The sequence below is a fragment of the Carlito syrichta genome, unplaced genomic scaffold (assembly GCF_000164805.1).
Source record: "Carlito syrichta isolate Samal-C Ts95f unplaced genomic scaffold, Tarsius_syrichta-2.0.1 Scaffold308133, whole genome shotgun sequence".
Lineage (NCBI taxonomy): Eukaryota > Metazoa > Chordata > Mammalia > Primates > Tarsiidae > Carlito > Carlito syrichta.
The window spans coordinates 306969-325891 of NW_007252229.1; the positions used below are offsets into that span (position 1 = coordinate 306969).

Here is an 18923-nt window from a genome sequence, read left to right on the forward strand (position 1 = left end):
AGGAGCAACAGGCTGAGACGACCGAGCCTGCCTCCTCGTGGGAAAAGCTCCCAAGCCTGCGTCTGAATGGGCTTGTATTGCTCCCTCGCGGGGGTGGACGCATTTGTCTTGTTGCATCTTGCAAATATCAGTTGAAACAGAACGGGTCGAGATCCCTCGCCTCGCTTTACTCCAGACCTGTCAGCGAGCCTAAAACAGCTGGCGATTTTGCAAGGGACGCTGGAAGGGAGAGGGAGCGATCGTAACGCAGCAACATTTCTCCTTTACAAGGGGTCAATCGTCTCTTATCTATTTTTATTCCCTCTCTTTTGAAGTGGTTGCAAAATAGATCGAAATCGTAACTGCGACTTTCTTTGTCGGCTGTTTCCAGCCGCGGTGGGTAGCGGTTTTCTAGTTGTTAGAGTTTCTAACTGTTGCTTCTTGCAAGGCAGGGGGAAAGCCTGTTGCTTTTCTAGAATCAGCCACCCGGGTAACAGCCAGATCCAGAGGAATAAAAATGCCATTTTTATTTCACTTGCAAAAAATATACGTATATATCATGGCAGCAGAAATTTGGACATCTTGAATAATTTAAAGAGCAAAACCTTTGGGAATTGTATCACTCTAGCTATAAAGGCTATTGAATTGTCTTCCATTTCATTCCTAGTGTGTCGTTTTATTTTAATATGCTATGGTTTAAGGATTTTTCTTTTCCTTTTTTAGGTTATGTCGGGAAAGAAATAAATATGTCTGTAGCAGATTGAATAGGCATAGAATAAAAAGTGTGACTATCAAATGTCTGTATTTTATAGTTGTAACGGCCCCTGCTTTAAATAGCTTATTTAAAATACTATTTAAAAATATTATTGTTGTCCTGAAAAAATACATTTTTAAAACTTAATGCACAATAGTATTTTCTGATTTAAAAAAGGTTTTTAGCAGATTGACTTCTTATAGTCTGCTTACATACATGTTAGTCAAAGCAACCCAAGTCACACTATTTGCAAAAACTCTGAGGAATGTAATAACATTCATGTGCACGTGTGCAAATCATGCCCAATCCATGCAAATGCAACTGGACAAATTAGACAAAGTTAGCTTAATAAGTTGTATCATGTAGATAAATGATGATAATATCCTCCTTTTCATTCATTTATTTTAGCCTTTAAGCATCCACAGATACAGTTTATAAAACAAGAGAAGTTTCCAAAAGATCAGAAGGCAAATTGACATATACATTTTTGGGCTTTTTAAAAAACTGAATTAAATAGAAAAGCTGTTAATCAAAGCAACTACTATAACAGAAAACTTTGTATAAACAGTTGTCCAGTTGGGTTCATGCATAAGCTCAAAAAAACAACTGACTTTAATTTCAATACCACTGGACATTTTTTCCTAATGATTAAATAATGCCATCTGTTTATTCACTGCAACTTGTGCATATGCACTTGAGTTTTTAAATGGTCATCCTACCAATAAACTTTTGAAAAATACTCTTACCTGTTCATAATGGTGTTAGACCTATGATAGGAAAACAGAAACTACTGAAAGTTGAAAAATAATAAACTGTTATTTACTTGTTCTCCCTTGTTTCTCCTTTTAACAAGAGCTACCATCAGGACCCAACATTTATTTCATCCTCTTCCATCTATGACAAAGCATTGACATCAATAGGTTGGAAATAACACCAAGAAAAAGGGGGATAAAGGAGTATTTTTCAGATTGAGGGTTCTATACAAAAATGACTTTGATGGTTCACCTCTACTCCATAAGAGATTTGTCTAGTGCATGCTATGATTTTTAGAAGATGTAAGAAGGTTTGAAAATTCATGGGAAATAAGATTCATTGCTTTTTATATTAAGACTGTTTTCATACCCCAGTAGGCAACACATTTTATGATTGTTTAATAGGAAATTTTCATCAAAATTAACAACAACAAGAATGGACAAGAATATAATAAAAATAGCTTTTAAGAAAATTTATTACTAAAACATTTCTCTTTTTCATATTTGTATTCATTACCATTATGACCCATCCCATGGCTGGGAAAATGAATTAAATGAATGGATTTGAGAACTAGGTTCTGTCCATTTTTGTTCTTTTCCTCTGCTTTCTTAAGTAAAATATAATTCTAGAGTGGTTTGTAGCATTGTCTGTTTTAAGTACTAATATCACATCGAGTATTTTCTGACTCATGACCTTCAGGATTTGAAGTGGTTTTTCTTTTTTTTTTTTCAAGTTAAGAAAAACAAAGGAGCCTTTAAAGTAGGAACCTTCAAAAATCTCTACAATCAAGAATCTGTGAATGCAAATACTGTAAAGGATAACCCTGATGCAGAAAAGATATATAGATATATGCAGAAAGACTTCTCTTTGGACGATAATATTATTGATGAAATTAGAAAGAATTTTTATTCTGGCATCATGGGATATACATGGGGGACCCCCCAAAACAGAATTATCTTTTAGAGTGTGGGTCTTTTGTAGTACAGGCTTCCTCCACTAGGTGTGTTGTAGGAATCCATTGGTATCAGTGTATCAGCTAGCATTGTTGTGAGAAGCTACAGTTCAGCTTCAGGGAATTTTGGGGAAGAGATTCTTTCAACGCGTTTGCCCATTTCATCATGGGTGATTTATGAGCACAACTGCCCATACTGCGCTGAGTGTTCAGCATATTTTGACCAAAAATGGCATGACCCCCAAGTCCCATCATCCCTATTCACCCAATCTTGCTCCAGGTGACCTTTTTGGGTTTCCCCATGAAAAAAAGTCCTCAAAGGGAAATGCTTTGTCGATGCGGGAGAGGTAAAAAGAAAATAAAACCAGCAAACAAAATGGTAGAAGCACTAAAGGGTATCAAAATTTATGAGTTCCAAACTGTTTTAGGCAGTAGAAAAAGCATCTTGATAGGTGTATTGCATCCAAAGGAGAGTGCTCTGAAGGCGACTGAAGTTTAAACATGTAAGAATAAATACACAATTTTAAATAAATTAATTCTGTTTTGGGGGGTCCCCCACCTTATATGGTGCATGTGACAGTAACTACATAGGATTATCATTTTCTTAACTGTCATTTTTAAAAACCATGATTACCATTTATAATATATTAAATCCTTCAAACTTTGTCTTTTAACAATTTCTGCCAAGTGCACCTCCCCGCCCCCACTCACACAGAGGACTGCCTAAAGATGAACAGGCAGTTAGGGTAAATGGGACAAGAGAGCCCAGGAATTGCCCTTAAAGTGGCCAAGCTCCTCAAAACACAGACAGTCATAGGCAGATTTCCTCTTTGAGAAGTGATTTGGGAAAACATGGTATCAACCACCTGCAAACAAGTAATGGAACTCTTGTATTTCAAACTCCAGTGTGTAGCTGTTCCCTCTGACCCAAGAAGTGGATCCTGGTCACCAAGTAGGAGTTCCAGCCACCAGGCCTCTGTCCCTGATCTGAAAACACTATAGCCCATGTGCTCACCCCCAGAAGACTTTATATCTACTGAGTCCTGATTCACTGTAGCTCTCAGTCCAACCAGTTCCAGCAAAAGATAGCTATCACATCTTCACTGTCTTTCCTTCCTTCAAATGTGAATAGGTGCAGCAGTGAATGCTTTCACAGGCATTACAATGAACAATGATGGAAAAATCTAAAATGATCCAATTTTATAAATAATGCTTAAGAAATTAAATTTGCCAAATAGGCACTTACATTCCATTGTTGTTATTGTTATTTTAATATTTGACTCTGGAGATTTCTGGTATACACTTCAGTTATGTCTAATTACCATGACTGTGGTGACTCAAAACAGTAACCACTTGCCAGAATCCCACTTCCCACATTCATTTCTTTTAGTCAGAGCATCTCAATCTTTAAAGCATACCTGAATCACTCTGGTATTCTTGTTAAGATGAAATTTCTGAATCAGAGGTGTGGGGTGAACCTGGGTGATACTAGTGGCTGGTGTGTAGACAGTGAGTAACAAGCTTGTGCTCCATTATTCTAAGACCTAGCTTTGATAAGAAATGAACATTTTTTCCTCTTAAACTTCTCTAGTAATAGCATCATATATCTCAAGGTTCCAAGTTAATTTTCAGGTTAATTTCCAGCTGGCCAAACAGATAGCTTTGCTCTAGGTAGAAGCTTAATTCAGCAATTGGTACTAAGTCACAGGATAAAGAAAAGAGCCTGGGTGATGGAGCTTGACCTAAACTAATAAGCAGTCTTCCTAACTGTGTCAATACCTATGGATCAGCCCAGCTTAAATGACAGCCATGAAAATGGCTACCAAATACAATAACTCAACAATACTGTCCTATTGCTTTACAGAACATTTATGAGTTTTCTTCTTCAAGATTGCAAACTATTCCCCCATCCCACCCCACCCCACTGAGGAGCTGGCAATAGCTTTGTAAAATAGCCTAAACATACTCATGGTGTCAATAAATTCTTGGAGGTTATTACAGAATTTCCATTGCAAACAGAGCAAATAGTTCAGTACCATTTATAGGCAGATACAGACATCAGTAGTTAAATAAAGATACAATTATGTTTTTCTCTTATGTGAGTAATCACCCAGGTCTTTCATTTAGATGCCAAGTTACAAATTCTTCCCTTGCGTGTCTGTTTGGAGATAATAGAAAGATATTTTTTTTACCCTAAGTCACATGAAAGCAAGCCTATCTAGATGTTCAAAAGTTTGTGTTTACTTTTGAAAGCCTATGATCTTAGGCTTATAGGGCCAGGCTGAATATTAAAGTGGGTAATACAATGAAAATAAATAGTGACATTTATGTGTGAGGTATGGTTATAAAGTGTTTTACATTAATAGATTATTTAATCCTTTAATTAAAGCTATGCAATTCTTAGCCCCCCATCACAGACTGAAAAACTGAGACTGAAAAAACTTAGATTGAGTGGTTAAATAACGTATTCAGATTTATAGTGCTAATGAAAGCCAAGATTCAAAGTCAAGATTCAAAGTCAGGCAACCTGGGTCCAAGGCATAGCTTGTAACTGCCAGGCTAGTAAAAAACGAACTCTTCCCAGTGTTTAGCTTTTAGATCTTTTGAGTGAATACTCAGACTTCAGGATTCTCCTTTGTGAAATGAAGGTTAATTTCATAATTGTTAAACACCATTTCAGTTCAAGTATTCTATTCTGAAAACTTAGATCTTTAAAGATTTTAGACTTTTTCAAAATAAAAATAATCTGCCAGGCATGGTGACTCATACCTGTAATCCCAACACTTTGGGAGGCTGAGATGGGAGGTTGCTGTTGCTTGGGCCCAGGAGCTTGAGACCAGCCTAGACAACACAGGGAGACCTTGTCTCTACAAAAAAAAATTAAAAACTGGGCGTGCTGGAGGATGCCTGTAGTCCCAGCTACTTAGGAGGCCAAGGTGGGAGAATCGCTTGACCTCAGGAGGTCAAGGGTATGGTGTATGTAATCATGCCACTGTACTCCAGCCTGGGCAACTGAGTAAGACCCTGACTCAAAAACAAAAACATAAAAAAAGCAAACTTTGTCTCCATCTTATTCCCCTGTTAGATTGTGTCTTCCTTCATGTGAGCCTCCTGGTAGCTGCGTTGGTCAGCAAGAATTGAGTTCCCATTGGAGTGCAAACTGTGGTAGTCTCCTGGGAACATTGAAGTAATGATTGTGTGTTACCTAGGGCCTCTTGAATCATAATTGTAATTAGTCACAGCAACATCATTCAGCATTTTCTTTCTTAAACACATCGCATCCAGGCATGAGCCATCATGCCTGTCATCCCAGCAGTTTGGGAGACTGAGCCCAAGGGTTTCAGGCCAGCCTGGGCAACTTGGCAAGACCCCATCTCTACAATAAGTCAAAAAAATAATTAGCCAGGCATGGTGGCATGTTCCTGTAGCTCTAGCTACTTGGAAGGCTGAGGCAGAAGAATTGCCTGAGCCCAGCAGGTTGAGACCACGGTGGCCGTGAATGTGCCACCACACTCCAGCCTGGGCAACAGAGACTCTGACTAAAAAACACAGGGTTGAAATCAATTTTTTAAAAATTCACAAAGTCAGCAACAAGAAACATTGAATCAATTGTTTTCAAAATGAGACTTGACTATACCTGGCTTATATTATCTTGGACTTTGTAGTCAAGACCAAATTAGAAGTATTTCTACTTGGTGCTGTCCTTTGTGTTTAAACCAGAAACATTGCTCACTACCACCAAACTAATAAATTCTTCAATACTTGATGTGAAGCAGAAGGAAACATGTTTTTCAAGATCTGGAAATCCCAAAGATTTACCCAACCTGCCTGAAATCCTTTCATGAGGTGGCTGAGGACTGAGGAGTAAAACCAGGGCGCTTGTCTTAACTTGAATATCAACATCAATTCTCTAAGTTTTTTATTCTTTCTGTCTTGGCAGACTCCCAAATACTTGACAGCACTCTCAAAACACTTGCACCAACTAACACCTTGTGTCATCAAGGAAGGTAAAACATTTCAAAGGAGAAATGAATGTTTTAAAAGTTTCCAGTTGACTTAGGTTTTAGTAAGGCGTTCAAATGACATCATCACACTTGAAAATAATAGGAGGATGAATTGGCATATGTTTATAGTTGACTAAATTTCAGTGCATAGTTTTCCCACAGATCATGAAAGCACTGAATCCTATTTTTGATAGTAGTTCTGTTTTCAGCAGATCATGCATTTCATGAAGTTCCTTGGCTTCTCGCTATTGAAAGGGAAGGAAGTTAATGGTAGCATTTAGTAACCTATTACTCACCACTTGGCAGATATGCTTAAGAAAGAGTTTGCAATTAACTTTTATCAGTGATAAAAACTTCAATAAAAGTTTTTCCTGGGGTCATAGAGAAAAGCGAAAGATGCAATTTTTGTCTTTAGTGAGCTCAGTTACCCCTTTCTATGCCTCATTGCTACTTTCCCACTTAGTGAAAAATGTCTCCTCCCCTGTCCGCCATATGCCCAATAAAACTTGCTATTGTATTCTGAATTTAAAATTAAAGCACAGTTTTTCAAGAATATTCATTCAACTACTTCAGCAAATAAAGCAGATGTGGTCTCTGTCCTTGTAGAGTTTACAGTGCTTTTAAAAGAAAAATGATTTAATCTTGGAGTTATCTTGGAGAGGAGATTTTCTTTTTGGAAGATTTTGAAGCATCCATGGTTATCTTGGTCTATATGGTAGGTGCTATGATAGAGATAGGTATGTGTAGGATCCTATGGGAGCACAGAGAAGTCGTTTCTAAGGCATGATGAAGAGTTATTTTCTGAAATGAATCTTAAAGAGGAATGATAGTTAGCAATTGTGTATTGGCTGCCAATGAGAAGAAGGACTTTCCAAGCAAAAGAAAGGGCATATGCATAGGCAGGTGTGTCGGAAAACAGCATGAAGCATTCTGGAACTACAGGTGATTCCTATTGTGAGAACTTTAAAGGGCACAGGAAGGATTGTCAAGAGATCAGGCTGAGTGCTAAAAGCAAAGCATATGACAGTGTTATTGAATGTTCTCACCATATAAAAATAAGCCTCTCTTTAAACATACCTGGGAGGACCCCCCCCCAAACTGGAATGTATTTATAAAAAATTGTGTATTCTTACATGTTTAATCTTCAGCCATCTTCAAAGATAGGTGCATTGATGGATGCAATGCACCTATCAAGACACTTTTTTCCACTGCTCAAAACAGTTTTTAAACTCAATGTTGACGCCTTTTGGTGCTCCTGCTTTTTTTTCTTTCACCTCTGCTACATGGGCAAAATGGTTCCCTTTGAAGGCTGTTTTCATCAGGGGAAACAAAAAAATCACTGTGGAGAGATCAGATGCATAGGGAGGGTGAGGAACAGGGATCATGCTGGTTTTGGTCAAAAACTGCTGAAAACTCAGCACCGTGTGGGCAGGTGCACTCGTAGATCACCCATCATGAAATGGGCAAATGTGTTGAAAGTATCTCCCCACAAAATTCACTGAAGCTGAACGCAGCCTTTCATACAATGCTAGCTGGTCCACTGATGGCCATGGGTTCCTAGAACACTTACCTAGTGGTGGAAGCCTGTGCTACAGGGGCTCACTCTCCAAAAAATAATTCTGGTTTTTTTTTGTCCCCCCTCATATATTTCTTGTATATGCACATTCCTGGAAGAATACACAAAATATGAGTAACGATCCTTATGTTTTGGAAATGGAACAAGAACTAGGAGTGTGCAGTAGAGGAACATTGACTATTCTTTATATGCCCCTGTGACTTGTTGGTTTTTTTAAAAAAAAATCTTATACATGTCCTACACTTTCAGTTCAAGAAGAGAATTTACACACACACACACACACACACACACACACACACACACACACACACGAACAGAGAGAGAAGTGATACTGACATATCTATGCTAAGGAAATCGTTCCTAATCCTGAAATGCAGAAAACCTGATAAATGTGTTCTTTTTCAGATTCATGTAGCCATAGGGAGGATGAAGTAGAGAAGGTAAAAACTGGGGTTAGTGTTGAAAACTAGGAGGGTGTTTCAAAGTCCAGAGGGTGATAATAGAATATACTAGCCATCAGAATGAAAAATAGGACAAACAATATTCAGGGCAAATTGGAGGGATGACTAGGGTTAGGAAGGAAATGAGCCCTGGGTGCCCCGCTAGTTTCCATATTGACTGGTTGGCATTTGGGGACACCATGTTCTCAGTGAGGGTACCCAGGGAAAGAAAGAAATACCTTTTGTCTCTCTCATTGTGGAAGTGCACATATCGTCAGAATGAAAAAGGAAGTTCAAGTATGTTGTTATAAGGTTTTGTGGAAGCACAGAGGCAGATAGGAACCAATGGACTAGTTTCTAGATTTTCTGATTGTGCTCACAAATAAGGCAAGTTCTATAGAGATAAGTCCAGAGCTCAAAAATGGGATAGTTCAATGGGTCTGTTAGGGATATGGAAAAAGGTCCTGGGTAAAGACCGAGAATGGAATGAAGTCACCTAATTGTGCCTAGCAACATAGTTCTTTATCTAGGAGGACCCAGACTCTGATAGGATTTAGAACACACTTTTCAGATTCCTCCAGATAAGTGATCATTGTATTTGATTTTAGTTGCCTTTATAAAACCTTATAGGTAGGGAAAAAAAAGATGTGTGGAAACTCACTTACACAGCATCTGCTCTCTTCCCCACTGTATCTCTGAAGTGATTCAGAGTCCTTCTGGAACATTGTGTTTCCATGTGAAATTGCATGAAAGGAGTGTGAGTTCTTGTAGAAAGTGTATTTGGTGATGAAATGAGCCCGGGAATAACAGACAGTGCAAGTGAGGCCATCAGCATGCTCTGCGAAATGAAACTTACCTGCCAGGAAATTAAAAAGGGACTCCCAAGAGCTTTGCAAAAGAATGGAAACATTTCAGTGGTCTGTTGGGTATGACTCTAAACAAGAATTCAACAGAGCCCTGTTCCCTATGAGATGGTCTCCTGGAAAGAGGAAATCTGTTTTAGCAAAACCTTGCTTATAGATTGTATTATTTAGCTTAGAGAAGGAAGACGGAGAAGCAGCTAGAGAAATAGATTCAAACCCAAGAGAGATCTTAGGTAGTGATTCCTTCCCTCCCTGAAAAAGAGTATGGATAAAGGTCCATCAGATACAACAGATAAAAGCAGAGGTTAGCTGCCTTGTGGTTATTGCTGACTGGATTCATCAGGGAAGTTTCTAGAAGTGAATCCCACTGATGTGAGAGTTTATTGGGTGTATCCTTCCTGGAAGCAGAGGGATAGATTTGTTAAGGGCTCAGAATCCGTGCTGACTCTAACCCTCTGTGACTCATGGGGAGATTTTTTTTTATGATTTATTATTTTCAGGGGAAAGATAAACAGTTCTCTAGTCAAGGGAAATCGCTTTGTGGTTTCCATGGAGACAGTTCAATGACATTTGGAATTCTACTTGTGTCTAGAACATTTTCTCATCACAGTGGCCACTGTTTCTCCCTCCTCCTCCTACCCGCAAACCCTCTCACCCAAATGCATTTAGATCTACTTCAAAACCTACAGGAAATCACATCTCCTCTATGGAGTCTTTTCTGTAGCCACACCAGAAAGAATTCTTCTGGGAAAAGAATATCTGGGGAATATGAGCAAATCAAGACTCTTAAAAGACAAACACCCAATATAATTTAAGAATCATCCATAAGAGATTTTTCCTAACCCTACCTCCTCCATCCCTGACTATATAAGCGTTAGGGAACTTAGAATTATATTCTTCATATTCTATATATCACTGTTAGCATATTTTAGGGACTTCATAGTAACATTTACTAGAATTCTAAAAGAATTTTTTGGTCATAAAAATGTTAGTAATTAGAGCAGTTGCATTTTTAAATTCAGAAATGAATAGTTTCTCGATCAGGTCTACCTCACACCTTCATCTGTAATTTTCCTTTATGTTGACCATAGATCATGAGCTGTTTCCATAGAAACAACTTTATCACATGGCATAGCCAGGTTCACATACACAGCAGCATCACTTCATGACAAATATCAAATCATACACACATACACACACACACACACACAGCTTTTCATCTGCTTTAAAAATAATCACTGCTTTTCATTTTTCAAATGTCATCTTACTGGCACCTGGACTATCAATATTTCTAGACACATGTAAGAAATTGTTAAAGAATAACTTGACTGATGACTACAAAGTGAATGCCATTTAAAAGAAGAAAAATAAAACATAAAAAGTAGCATATGTCAAGAGGCTTTGCAGCCAATCTGTAGAGATTTTTAAATGAGAAAAATTAGATTTTAAAATATAACAAAGGACTTTATCAGATATGAAAATGTAAACTCTGAAATATATATTAAAAAAGCATATATCTATCTACAGCTATCATCATTTTTTGTGTGCATACAAAAATTATGTAAATTATGTATACATAATTTTATCCTGCTACATAATATGTTTGCTTTCAAATGTCAACTTTTGTCTGAAACGTCCATGTTCACACAGTGATTTATTGTAACTAGTAAGTGAGGTAAACCAACTACCACATTGAATGGTGATGAAAAGTTCTTATCACTGATCACCACCTTTGTTTTCCTCCCCTCTCCTGCCCCCAATTTGGCACATTCCAAAGAAATAACTGGAAAAGCAAAAATCCCAAATCAGCTGCTGAGTTGAGGTTGGTGGGCAGAGAGAAAGAAGGTTCACTCCAAAGGTTAAAGTTGGTCAGCTGAAAACTTCTGGCTTCATGCGGTGAGAACCAAACTTCAGAAATGTTTGAAGTTGGGAATGAGAGGATGAGAACAGGATTTTTAAAAAATAGAGTAGAATATATTCACAAAACAGAAAAATCGAATCTAGTCCTTGGTGGGTAATTGGTGCATATCTCCTATGCCTACCTAAACATCACTTTGGGCAACACCCCACAAGCTGTTGCTGTCATGAAGTTTAAAAGAAATTCTATAACCCGGTTCTCAGAAACTGTGGCAAGGAATGACTTTTGGGATATTGCAGAATGGCATCTGTTCTATTGTGTTCAAAATCACTGTCATCAGACACAAATTTAACTTGATGAATTTTGTGTTTGCATAGTCACTGTGCTGCTTCCCACTCTTCAAAGAATTTATACAATAGTACCTTTGGTTCTGCAAAATGGACAGAGATGTGAGCCACAACTCAAACAAAGCAATTGCCTTTATTCTTGTGTAGTACACAAGAATATCCTATCCTATTTCACTGAGTGGAGCTTTATTGTTGAATTAAAATATGGGACTCTGTGGGTACGGCAGGCAGGAAGTCCCTGCAGAAGGTGATTTCAGACTAACTGGGAAACCACCACCTTGAGTCATTGTCACTGGAGCTTGGTGTCTCCAGCTCTGACTCCTGCTGAACGCAAGTGATCCAGGGAGGAGCAAACATGGCTGGTTTTCAATCCCTGTTTTCACAGCAGAGTATAAATAAATGGTTGCTTGAGAGAACAGGCTTGCTTACAGGACAGAGTGAGAAAGGAGTATGAAGCAAAGGGGGATGCTCAAGTTGGTTCCTACTTTCCCCCGGAACCAGCAGTTCCAGAGTTTGGGAGCTGACATGAACCAGCTACAAAAAGCCAGCTGAGGTGGGCTGAGACAGCATTGGTGATGCCTTCCCTGATCTTCTGCCTTTTGCTTGAACTGACAGTGATGCCTAACATTTTGTAGTGCACAATGTGAAGTCAACAAACTTAGCTTCATCCTCTGGCAGCGGTGTCACATCCAAGCTGGCTGGGCAAGGTGATGATAATATTTTGCAATTTTAATACTTAATTAATCTTCTAGGTGAAATCAGTGTCCAGTGGGCGGTACACAATAGTAATTGTTTAAGTCTAGATATACTCCATCTGGAGTATATAATTTGTTTTCTTTCTCCCCCTGCTGAAATACCTTTCCCTTGAACGTGTTTCTGTCAAGTTATATTTGAACAATTTTAAATCACTTAAAAATGTCAGGATGATGTTGTATCCCAATTTATACTCTCAAGTATAAATCTTGTGATTTACGTAATCCCTTTGATTCTCAGTTTTATATAAAGTGGAAATAATTTCTGCTCTACCTATTTCAGAAAGTGATGACTGTCAAAGAGATATGTCATATACAAATATATGCTCAGGTGTAAGTGATGATATATAAACTGTAAAATATTATAAATGTTAAGTGCTTGTATTTTTATTATTTTACTATTATCTCCCATGCTTGTACTGAATGTCTCCCTCTTTAATGCCAGAACACCAGAGGTAGCAGTAATTCACATTCTGCATAATCAAATATAATAACATTCTTGTTTTAAATTGGGATTTTCATCATGTAGTAGAAATCCACATTGCTTCTATTAGTGACTTTTTTTTGTGAGAACTAACAAAAAAATTGTATTCATCTTTCTTCCTGATGATTTTTTCATGATTCTCCATGAGGGGGCTGGACCGTGTTACCTCCTAAACAAAGTCTCAGTCTACAAGTGGTCCTTCGCTACCTCTCTAAATTTTATATTTTATGCTACTCCCTTATATGTAGAAAAAATGGAATCTCTGGTTTCCGTGGGCTTGGCCTAAGTGTTAGAGCTCTGGAGTTGACTTCTAATTTTTAATCTGTTACATTGGCATTGATTGACTCTAGAGTAATAATATAAATCATTGTCCAAACATACACTTTTGAGAATGAAAAGGGGCACTATTAATAAATACCTGTGGGCAACAAGTGAAAACAACACTGTCCCAAGAAAGCCAGGATTTATGATTACCCTACACCACTCAGAGTCTGAATTTCTCTTTAAAATGGAGATTAATGATATTTTCTTTTTAGGTTATTGGGGGCTAAATGAAATAATGTATACAAGTTTTTAACATAGTGCCCTGACTTGTAGTAGGTGCTTGGTGGGGAGTTCTGGTTATTTTTAAGTATAGTATTCTCTTTCATCACATCACTGTCATTCTCATCATCATCATCATTGTCTTTGTCATCAGTTTGTTTGGGTTGATATAATAGAATACTATAGCATGGATGGCTTATAAACAACAAAATTTGTCTCACAGTTCTGGAAGATGAGAAGTCCAAGATCAAGGTACTGGTAGATGACGTATCTGGTGAGGGCCTACTTCCTGGTTCAAAGACAACCTTCTTTTTACTGTTCTCACATAGTGGAAGGGGCGAGGGGGATCCCTAGGGTCCCTTTTATAAGAGTACTAATCCCATTCATATAGGCTCTGCTCCCACAACTTAATCACCTCCCAAAGACCCCACCTGAAAATACCACCACATTGCGGGTTAGGTTTTAGCATATGACTTTTGGCAGGAAACACACATTAAATCTACAGCAATCACCATCATCATCATCATCATCATCCCACATATCGAACACTTACAATGTAACCTGGCACTGTTATGAGTGCTTTATATATAAATATCAACAATACAACTAGAGTAGGTAAAAAAAACCCTAAAATTGTTGGTAATTGAACTAATAAAAGTATGATCTGTCAATTCACCTCTGCTTACCTAGAAGAGCAAAAGAACTCGACAAGAACTGTGTAGGGTTATTAAAAATTATAGGATTTACTTTATTCCTTTAAGGAGAATCCCAAAATCTCACTGAAAATGTAGGTTATGAAAAACCATCTCTCTGCATGAAGTCATAATTGATCATGAGTGCTAGCAAAAAAAAAAACCCTGAGCTGAGATCACATCTTATGACATAACAGAAAAAATGCAGCACAGCTGAGATGTGCAGGAGAAGAATAATCTAGGTAGGAAAGGGATGGATATTCCAGGAAGGAGAAATAGTGTTAAGAAGTCTGTGAGGATAAGATTACTAAGAATATTAAAAAAACAAAAAACAAAACAAAAAAACACCCAAGAGATTCTCAGGAATCTTCAGGCCTGATAAATTATCCCAGAGTCTTGAAAATTAACACATAACAAGCACTTCTACAAGGCAGATTCCCTTCTGCTTTATAAATATTAACCTACTTAATCCATAAAGCAACCACTTGAAGTGTGCTGCTTCACTCAAATACATGATAGGGCACTTGGCTGGGTTGTCATGAATTCAGTGCCTATTCCTGTAACAACTAACTTATTAACCTTATAGCGCACACTGCTCAAGCTTATATCTCAGAGTAAAGCTGCCACATCTCTGAGGTTCAGGCCAATTTATGAAGAGAAGACAAAGCAGATGTCAAAACCTCATTATTAAAAGTGATCATTATTATCCCTATTTTATGGATAAGTAAACTGAGATATAGAAACATTAGGTAACTTGTCCAAATTTACACAACTAGTAGGTGTTAGAGCTGTAATTGGCACCCAGTAGGTTAGCTTCAGAACCTACGTGTGATGATTAGGTCACTAAATCAGTGAGATCATAAAATATCGTTATTTCTGATAACATTTAAACATGGAGACATTTCGAAGATTTAGGAAACATGGTTAATACTTAGCAAAGTGGGTCCTAGTAGGAACTGCATTAGCAACTGTATTATTTAGTCCAGAATTAAGCTTTATAAAGGTTCGGGAGTAGCTTGATGAATGCCTTTGGGTTTGTGAAATGTTTGGTTCATTGACTGATTTAAATCATATTGAATCTACTGTATGCGGGATGCAAAGTGTTAGGTACTAATCAGAAATAGGAAAAGAGAATGGATTTGACTCCTCTTCAGAAAGAATCTTAACTTGAATAAGGAAACAAAGTTTAATTGGACATAAGGAGGAGCATCTTGGCTGTAATAAGTGAGAAGTATTGGAAGGAGCTACCAAGAATAGTTGGGAGGTATGCATCCTTAGAAAGCTTCAGAACAAAAAAAGATCATTATATCTGTCCTACTTGGCTTAGATGGCTGTTCTGTCCAGAGATAAGAGGGTGAGACCAGAAAGTGAATTTCTCTTAACATCCTTCCTGATCCAGCATTTCCAGGTTCTAAAAATTGTACTTGATATTTACAAATGATCCATCACAAGATCCTTTAAAAATCCTCACACTTTGATCACCTTTTTAGTACATATAATTGAAGATTACTTTCTTCAACCATACCTACACACTCGGAAGCAATGACAGGGCACTTGGCTGGGCTGTCATGAATTCAGTGGCTCTTCCAGGAGCAACTAACTTAATCTTACAGTGCACAGTACTCAAACTTACAACTCAGATAAAGCTGCCACATCACTGAGATTCAGGCTAATTAATGAAGAGGAGACTAAGCAGATGTTAAATCTTCAAATGCCACAGGCCTTCTGTGAGAAATTCTCGAAGACAAAGACCACATCTCTGACTGTGCTTGATAAGAGCCTCACACATGGAGCAGGGTGAATAAAAGTGTATTGAATTAAGCGTGATGCAGTCAGCTCAAGTCTCTGCTTACTTCTGTATTTAGACTAGGAAAAAAGACAACCCTTAATGTTAAGAATAGAAATAGTTGTTGTGATGTAATGAACACTTACCATGTATCAGGTATCAGGATATATACTTTACATCAGCTTTTACAAGAGCCACCTGAGTAGAAATATTTAATAACCCTATCTCACAGGTAAAGAACTGAGTATGGAAAGGCTGATTTGTATAGAATGGGGTTTAAAGCTCGGGGCCACTTGACTTCAGAGTCAGACTTCCAACCCCTTTTCTCATTTTATCCAACAATAATTCCTTTCCATTTTAGAACTCACTCCATTTTGAAGTTGTGCTGTTAAATATTTTGTTATTTCTCTAAGTGAAAGGATAGACAGAATCCTACCCAAAGGATTGACTCTCACTAGAGGAGAGTTTTTGTTTTTTGGTTATTTTGTTGTTGTTGTTGTTGTTTTGGTGGGGGCCAGGTTCTGGTTTCTCCCTCTGTTGGCATTCTTGTCACAGTTCATAAAACAGGCAACACAATAGTTTTCCTGTCAGGTTTTGTTTGAGTTCAAGATGAAGACTTGAAAAATTCAAAATTAGCTGTTATTTTTTATCTCATGAGATTTCCTGCCAGTGGGAAGAAGGAACAGCTCTCTACTCCAGGTCTCTGTGGGGCCACACATTAACAACCCAAGGACGAGAAGCTTGCCAGCTATTTCTTGAGGGGTAGAGGAAGGGAGCTGCTGAGACCACCATCTCTGTGTAGAGAAAGACAGAAATTTCTCAGGTATATTTAGCTCTTCTCAATCCTCCCAGTGAGCACTGAGAGAGAAATCAAACAGTAATATGTAAAGGTCAGATCGTTCCATCACTGTCCTTTCAGAGCTGGGAAATTACATTACAAAATGCAAATGGCATCTAGAGGTTAAAATAGCAAGTTATTATTACCACATAACTTGCAGGAGGTGTTTTTCACTTTTCTGCCTCATGGAAGAATATACTTTAAAAAAAAATTCTTTTCTTTTGGCTTGGTCTAAATGAAGGTAATGGAGACATAATCACATAACTTGCTTCTAAAGAAACAACAACAAAAAACCAAAAGTGTTTACTGAAGATGAATGGTATATTTTTAAAGTAGAAGATAGAGAACATAGTTTAGGGGAAGACAGCTACCTTGAAATAAACTTGTTTATGCACTTCAGAAATGCAGAGTGAGGCTATTGGAGAGATCACTAAATTCTGCTGAAGCCATCACAGGTGTTCACGTTTACACTTCTTTGTACTAGATAAGATGTAGTGTTGCTATTCATCATACAGATCTTGCTGTGTTTGTTCACTCCTCATAGCTAGAGAATAATATGTGCTCCTGTGTGTCAGTTAGAAGTTTAGCAAGCACACACTTCACCATGCGTGTGTGTGGTCACTATGACTTAGCCCCATGCACGTTCAGGCACACACAGTGCAGGTCATGCCAGCATTGTATTGCCTTGGCTCAAGGGTATTGCTACGCTCCTGGGGGTGTGGAGTGAGCTTCAGAAAAAGTTATAATTTTAGGCATAATGCATGGCAGATTTTATTGAAGTATGAAAATACGTAATTCAGAATTATTTTCATAATTGAAATCATCAGAACAGTACATTATTTTGTAGGTTTTAAACCCATTTAGCCTCTAATTTCATTGGATAATTAGCAGAAAAGAAAGACTATGCCAGGCAGTAAATGTGTATTTTTAAAGAGGTGTTTGTTAGAAGTCCCTAAGAAGTTTGTTGTTGTTGTTTGTTTTTGTTTGGAATTGCAGATATAAAGGGGGAAGTAAAAGTCAATGCTAACAGTTCAGAGGAGCATAGAATAATTGTGATGAATAGGAGTTTATATTCACTTGCTTATCATTTTGGGGGGATACCTGCTTTGAAAGTGACTTGCTGTAAGTAGACATTCAGCACCGTGAGAAAGTCCATTTCCCTCCAGATTGTCCTATTTGCATTCAGCAATGAGTTAACAACCAATGCTCAGCTCCATCTCCGGACTCCTTATACTTTTTTTTTTTTTTTTATCCTAACTCTGTGAATAAGAGAGAAATTTCCACCACAAGCTCAATTTCCATACCATTGCCAGCTTCTGCCTCTTCTTCCATCTTTCCTTCCCTCCCACCCTCTTTTTCCATGTGGTTCCTTGATGTCATAGTAATGGATACTCAGCTGGCCCCCATCTCTATGTGTTTAAGACCAGAATGATAAGCAGCATGATAGGAATTAAATGGGTGATTCTTTGGCCCACCCTGGGTTCTGGAGCTGGCTTTGTGTGTGCCCTCTCTGTTCATTTCCTTGTCTCTGTGCGTTGGGGCAAGAAAAAATAATGCTATTTAAACACATTGGAACTGCTCCTTCTACCTCAAGAGGAGGGCATCATTTATGATGGTAGGAAAATGAGTCTTTAGGTAGCCCCTTCCGCTTCCTGAGACTGTAAGGGAGGAAGAAACAGAAAACAAGGATTTCAGAGGCTCTCCCAATTCTGGGTTGCCAATGAGCAAGATCTGGAATAACTAACTGGTCCTTTGTTTCAGGCAATTGTGGGGTTTTGGGAATATGAAATTATGTCTACAGCTAAGAAGGGGAGAAGAGCTAAAATCATCTGTGCAATAATATCACGGAAGTTGAGGGCAGAACAAAAAATGGAAAACTAGGGAGAAGAGGCAGATTAGAGACAAAAAATATACCAGAAACTAGACAAGAGGCTGATATGCCAAGCAAATATTACCTAGTGATAGAGGAACAGAAGAACTTAAAAACAGGGATTTTATTATTTGAGAATATGTTACTTTCTTATAGTTCTGGTGCAAAACATCATTGCTTTTCCTCTTCTTCAGTAAAGACTAGTATTTGTAATTCTATGTTGGAATGGTTTTGGGGGGTTCTGAGTTCCATGTTTGGGTCAGCATGGAGGATAGGGATGAGAATCAGCTATGTGTTTAAGACCAGAATGATAATAAGAGTTCAGAAGAAACAGGAGATTAGAGCCAGAGGCAGTCATAAAAACATAATTGGACATTCTCAGAAATCCCAGGGAAAGCGTTGGACTTTTATTAGTACATGGTAAAGGGCTCA

General features: G+C 38.0%; 1 protein-coding gene across 3 annotated transcripts in view; it reads left to right on the forward strand.

Moving 5' to 3' along the window:
• Positions 1-18923, forward strand: part of GABRB1 (gamma-aminobutyric acid type A receptor beta1 subunit) — a 394157-nt gene that overhangs the window by 1554 nt on the left and 373680 nt on the right. The window lies entirely within an intron of this gene.